This window comes from Pseudorca crassidens, chromosome 6, assembly GCF_039906515.1.
Source record: "Pseudorca crassidens isolate mPseCra1 chromosome 6, mPseCra1.hap1, whole genome shotgun sequence".
Taxonomy (NCBI): Eukaryota; Metazoa; Chordata; class Mammalia; order Artiodactyla; family Delphinidae; genus Pseudorca; species Pseudorca crassidens.
This window is the reverse complement of record NC_090301.1, coordinates 39,401,432-39,408,211: the sequence shown is the minus strand read 5'-3', so window position 1 is coordinate 39,408,211 and position 6,780 is coordinate 39,401,432. Positions and strand designations below refer to the sequence as shown.

At 34.9% G+C, this 6,780-nt stretch overlaps 1 protein-coding gene across 1 annotated transcript in view; it reads left to right on the top strand.

The window, feature by feature from the left end:
* The first annotated feature begins 1,106 nt into the window (after positions 1-1,106).
* SLC39A10 (solute carrier family 39 member 10) overlaps positions 1,107-6,780 on the top strand; it is a 133,232-nt gene continuing 127,558 nt past the window's right edge. Inside the window, exon 1 of the mRNA XM_067741154.1 lies at positions 1,107-1,158. The gene's annotated coding sequence lies outside the window, so the exon portion shown is untranslated. The remainder of the gene's footprint in view (positions 1,159-6,780) is intronic.

Sequence of the window (6,780 nt, the reverse complement as noted above, 5' to 3'; positions counted from 1 at the left end):
AACTAAACAATAGTTAAAAGAAAGAAGGGGGGCTTCCCTGGTGGCGCAGTGGTTGAGAGTCCGCCTGCCGATGCAGGGGACACGGGTTCGTGCCCCGGTCCGGGAGGATCCCACATGCCGCGGAGCGGCTGGGCCCGTGAGCCATGGCCGCTGAGCCTGTGCGTCCGGAGCCTGTGCTCCGCAACGGGAGAGGCCCCAGCAGTGAGAGGCCCGCATACCACAAAAAAAAAAAAAAAAAGAAAAAAAGAAAGAAGGGAAGACTTCAGACATAAAGGAAGAATTTTTTTTCCATCAACATTTCATGTAGCAGCTCCATCACAGCCTTCCCATTTCTCAAAGCTTTGATTTGTGGAAATAGTGGTTATGCAATTTCCACACATTGTGGTCCAATCACAGCATGTAGGCAACAATGAAAAGAAAACAACTAAACACACTTGAAGCTGGAGATTTTGATAAGCTTTTCTTTTCATTTCACGAAGGTTTTTAACTTGATATTTTTCTAAGGCACCCGAAATATTCCTATTGAGCTTTAATCAGATATATGTGAACACAGCAAAGTGTCTCATTTTCGTAAATGTATCTATGGCAGCAGCACTGGCTAATCTAAGTAGTTGTAAAAAATTAACGAAAAAGAAACTATTGGACTGTGAGAATCCCACAGTTGACAGATTGTTGGTTTTACTTTTTTTTAAAAAAAATCTATGCCATATGTTTACAGAAGATGAGAAATGTTGGAAAAAATTATTTTCCTTAGGGCATAATGCTGCAGCCATTGAGAGAGAGGTCTCTGGCATTTTCAGTGGGGATTTGGTGCAAGGAACAAGACAGCATTAGGTCTGCACAGTCGTTGGCCGAGAAAAACAAAGATGATTTCCTCTGGTCCCTATTTTAGTTTTACTCTTTGAACTTCCAACAGTTTATTTATTATTATTGTTATTATTTTTAACTGGACACAGATTGTTTCAGGAATCATCTTGGTTCCCTTTTTTGAAGCCCTTTTTAAAAAATTTGTTGAGACTGGTTTCTAAAAGGCTCCACCTCCACCACCTGTCACTATACAGGGGGTTGCGACTTGGATAGCACCCCTCACTTCTGAGTTCAGCTGCAGACTGGATGGTGAAGGGCAGTGGCCGAGGAGGTGGAAGTGCAGATTTGGAGGTAGGTGACAATATAGTATTTCAACATAAAAATCCCCACACTGCGGATCAGTGATAAATTTTCATACACCTGGAGAAACAAAACTCGTCTACCAAATGTAATTCTCTCAGAAGGATTTTCCCCTCTACATCTAAAATCCTGGGAATTTCACCTGTTGTGTCCATCATTTCTAAGTGACTAATCATATGTTGGTTACCTGTCACTAGGTGGCATCATTCAGTGTTTCTTGACAGCAGTAACTAAGTTGGCAAAGTTGCAGCTTGGGCCATTTTTTGGTATTTTCTTCTTTGGTGTGAATCTAGAGAATCTAAATCAGATGGTGGATCTTTATTTGTTGTGTGCATTTGGCTTTGTAACATATGTATAGTGTTTGAGATTCTTTTTTCTTAGCGTGTCTTGGTGGTATGTGAACCCAATGATTAGTCTTATATAAATAATAAATGAGTTCTTCCTCTGAATTCTCTTCTAAGTCACATACACAAATATTTACTTATAGAGACTTTGCAGAACTAAAATAAGTCCCCACATGTCTAGGATCTTTATCTAGACATGCAGGTAGGAAAAAATATATGAATGAAACTTGTTTTATCTTAGAATGGTCAGTTGAAATCTAGTCATGGATAAGCCACTACGATGGAAAAATATAAAAATGATCAGTTGATGTTCTCATAAACCTGTGAAATTTGTAAAGAAAATATAACAGTGATAAATAAGAAAAATGGATGTAAATATAATATGAGCTAATGGTCACAGTCCTGTACTCTCCCAGATGTGACAGGTTAATTATGACCATTTTTATTTGTTGTATTCTAATAAAGCTTATACTACTGAAGAGTAAGTGCTAACTTCCACATTGTTAATAAAACAGGACCAATTTTTCTAAATTATAATTATGACTTAGTGACCTGAAAATATGTAAATAATAATAGATGACAAAATGTATTATCTGGAATGAGGCTAACAAGATAGATGACAGTCAGACAGATAAAAGGATAGCATCTAATACAGTACTTGATATTCTGAATAGTTGTCTAAAATCTACAATATTGCTCTTCTATTTTCATTTACTTATTTATTACCTGAAAAGACATTTCTGTTTCAATCTATCTTATTTCATTTATTCATTCATTCAACAAACATTTAGTTGAATACTTACATTGGATTAGATACTCGAGATGCAAAAATAAATAGAACACCAAATTTACCCTCAAAAAGCTTTTAGTTTTTTATGTTGCTAAGCATCCGTAAAGTAAGTTTCAGAATCAGTCATGGGGGGTTGGGGGAAGGAAGGGGAGACAGAAAGAGAGAGAGGGAGAAAGGAAAAGAGAGCGAGAGAGAGAGAGAGAGAGAGAGAGAGAGAGAGAGAGAGCGAGAGAGAGAGAGAGAGAGAGAGAGAGAGAGAGAGAGAGAGAGAATACAGAGTCTTAGATGAGGAAACAAGATGCATGGTCACAGCTCTGCCAGTAACTCATGCTGTGATCCTCGTCTTCCCACACTGTACATTCATATGAAAAAATTTTATGTGAAAGTGCTGTGTAAACTGTAAAATATTTTAAATGTAAAGATATTTTAAACTTTTTAATTTCTCCTTATAAGAATCCTACAATTTTTAAATATATTTTTGATATATATATCAAAATATATATTTTGATTCAAGTGCTTTCTCCCTTTTAAATTCCACTCTGTTTCAAAATTCTAGCTGCATAAACAAAACCCATTAAATGTCCAACTCACCTTGTAAAACAAAAAGTGAACAGAAGCACTGTGATCTTGGAAAGAGAAAAGGTGAGAGGCTAAACCAAGTGGCCTTGTGACTACACCAGACTCTGAAACATGGAGACTCTGGGATTACCCCCTTACCCTCTTTTAATCTAATAATTCTGGCTGCTTCTCATTTTTGCAGATTAAAAAAATGGAATTTTAAGCAAATTCTGTTACAATAACACATATAAGACAAAGAGAGCTCTTTTGAGTTTCATTCTGGTCCTATAACTTTACCTTTTCTCCACTTTGGTGGTAGAAAAAACTAAAGCTCCTAGTTGATTACTGGATTATGAGATTTGGTACAACGCCACCTGTTCTTAGACTAGTTCAGTAGTTTTGCAAAATGCTTCCTATTTTTCACTAAGGCAAGAAATATCATATTCTACACTAGGTAAGTCATAAAACCTGTTTTTCTACAGGTTGTATGCAGAAATCAATATGTAAGGAACTCTGAGCTCAATGTATTTAAGACCACAAAGAAAGATACCTAAAATGATCAAGGCCTTGATCTGAGTTTCTGTATGCAGAAATCAATATGTGAGGAACTCTGAGCTCAATGTATTTAAGACCACAAAGGAAGATACCTAAAATGATCAAGGCCTTGATCTGAGTTTGTGTAGAGACATATTTTATCTTAATTTCCTGGTCCATTATCTGGGGATTTTGTCTTTTATTCTGTACTGTATTAAGCTGTATTTTTAGTATGATGATGACTTACTAGTAAAGACAAACTTCTAATTAAGCATTTGGGCTGAAAACGTTCCCTCAATCTGTTATATATTTGTTTGAAATAATATTATTTCATCAGGGAAACAGAAAAAGTGACTTGGATTCATTCTACCTGTAAAAAATGTATGCCTATCCTAATTTTGAAGGATTAGTTTTGTTCTAGAATATTTGTTTACCATCAGACATGGGCTGGGAGAAAATATGAAAGGCTGGAAATGAAAGTTTAGAGACTAAGATATCTACTTACCACTTTATTTCCTTCTCGGCTTTCTCTTTATTTTTTAGGTTATGACATTTTTCTCTTTGTTTAAAACATTATTTCAAGCCAACAAGTGTTATAAGAATGACAGTATTTGTGCACAAGGAACCTAGGAAATGGAATTCTACTTCACTATTTCCAGAGACCATAGCTTTTAAGCCTTTTACCATCAGTATATTTGGGTAAAAAGATGGTCTTTATCATGAAAGTATATGCACCCACATTTAGCCATGGACAAAACTTCCTGGAAGGAAGCAAAGATTTTTTTAAGAAATTATTTTGGGAAAGTGTGCTGAAGCTTTTCTCTAAAAATAAAATGGTATTTCATCAGTACTGGTCATTTTTTAGCCACATATGACAAATGAGCACAGATGCTCACAAAAATCTAAAAGGAACTGAAATGGCAAATATCTTTCCTTTCACTGCATCTAAAACAAAAACAAACTTTACCACATTGATTGAAGAGAATGCAGGAAGTCATATGGTCCCACCCAAAGTTCCTGCATTCAAAATGTCCTCATGGGGCAGAAGGTTCAAGGTGTTTTTAAGAACAGAACTTTCATGTTTCTGCCTGTTAACAATGGCACTTCCTGTTTTGACCTCTAACCATACTAGGGTATCAAGAAAGTAAGAGGATGGACTTCTCCTTTTTGCACAGTGAAGAGCATTTTTACTCCCTCTCATCATGTGTGTAGAGTTCAAAGTGAAGATTATGATTACCTAATTCTCCTGAGGTTCTGTAGATTGATCTACAGTCTCCCAACAAGAGTTGTGATTTTCAATAATTTATAGTTATCTAGTCATGAGCCTGGTATTGAAGTCAACAGAATGTGTAATATTCCTCATCTCAAGTATAAGTAAAGCTACATGCTTCAAATGACCCCAGTGTTTTACTAAAAGTTACTAAGAGCCCTTAACATGTTCAGGACTCAGTGACTGCCTCCTTCTAAGCCACCTTCTTTCAAAAAAGAGAGAATGAAAGGAAGAAAGTAGGGAGAGAGGGAAAGAAGGAAAGGCAGCAAAGATGATGGAAGGAAGGAAGGGAGGAAGGAAGAAAAGCTTGAGGAAAGAAAAAAGAAAAGAAGAAAGGGAGAAAGGGTGGGAGGGAGGGAAGAAGGAAGAAAAGAAAGAAAAATTAGAGTGAAAAGATCATCACTTCAAAGTGAGAAAGAAACTACTTGCAGGATTCAATAATCTGAGTACTGTTGCTTCCCAAAACAAGAAAAAAATATTTTTAAAGCAAATCAAATTCCACTTAGTATAAAAAATGTCATGTTATTTTTTTTAAGTAGATACAGATGACAGGAATGCTAAAGATGTAAGTACGTAAAAATAGAGTTGCCATATGATCCAACAATCCCACTCCTGGGCATGTATCTGGACAAAACTACAATTTGAAAAGATATGTCCACAGCAGCACTATTTACAATAGCCAAGACATGGAAACAACCGAAATGTCCATCGACAGGTGAATGGATAAAGAAGATGTGGCATATATATATATATATATAAAATGGAATATTAGCCATAAAAAAGAATGAAATAATGCAATTTGCAGCTACATGGATACACCTAGAGATTATCATACTAAGCAAAGTAAGTCAGAAAGAGAAAGACAAAAAACATATGATATCACTTATATGTAGAATCTAAAATATGACACAGATGAGCTTATCTATCTGACACAGATGAGCTTATCTATGAAACAGAAACAGACTCACAGACATAGAGAGCAGACTTGTGGTTGCCAAGGGGGAGAAGGGGTGGGGGAGGGTTGGATTGGGAGTTTGGAGCTAGCAGATGCAAACTATTATATATAGAATGGATAAACAACTAGGTCTTCCTGTATAGCACAAGAAACTATATTCAATATCCTGTAATAAACGAAAATGGAAAAGAATACAGAAAAAAAAGATGTAAGACATCAAAATAAATAAGAAAAGCATTTTAGAAGGTAATATTCTCAAAGTGTTTTTTTTTAAATAGTGCTATATATTGAAAGAGGAAACTATTAAGTGGAAAAAACTCAGTAACTATTCTATTTTCTGTATTATTGTGGGGATGACAGTTTATTAGAAGTGAGAATATATTTTCTTGACAAGAAAGACAAACCTTATCTCAAAATTTGTCCTTCAATTCTTGAGGGAAGTTATATATTTTTATGCCATAGGAAAGCGATTTGTTGGCTTTCCCAACAAATCTTTCCCAGATTCTATAAGACTTTCTTTGAATATAAATGCATATACTATTAAATATATGCATACAATATAAATGATATATGCATAGATATAAATGTTTTAGAAAGACTTAAATGACTGCTTTCTTTAAAGTATTTCAGTAATTGGGATAAATATAGTAAAATTAAATTCCTTCAGGTACTTATTATCATTAATGATTTATGTATTTTTTTTTAAATAAGAAATTCATGTTTCAATTGCAAATTCCAGATTGTTACACATACCAAATGATACTAAAACAATAAAGCATTTGCTAAAGCAGAAGATAAGCAAAGCTTTGTCAAAGGATGCTATGGGTGTAGCTAATAGCAAAGTTGTTAAGACTGCTAATCCCGTTTGGAAATCTGTGCCACCTGATGAGCAGATGCACAAAAGATATTAGTGGGAGAGCTGAGAAAACCAATGATAATTAGAAAAGTCATTTTTTAGCAGAATGCATTCTAGAGCAAAAATAATTTTTTGATGCAGAAAACTGACACAATAACCAAAGTGATTAGGCTTTCTTGACTATTATTTCTATAAATTTATAAAACTAAAATAGAAATGGGTAACTGTCAAAAACCAATGTTTCCCCTTCTTCCATAAAACATAAACACTTTGAAAAATAATTTTGCTGTAAAAATGATCACCAGA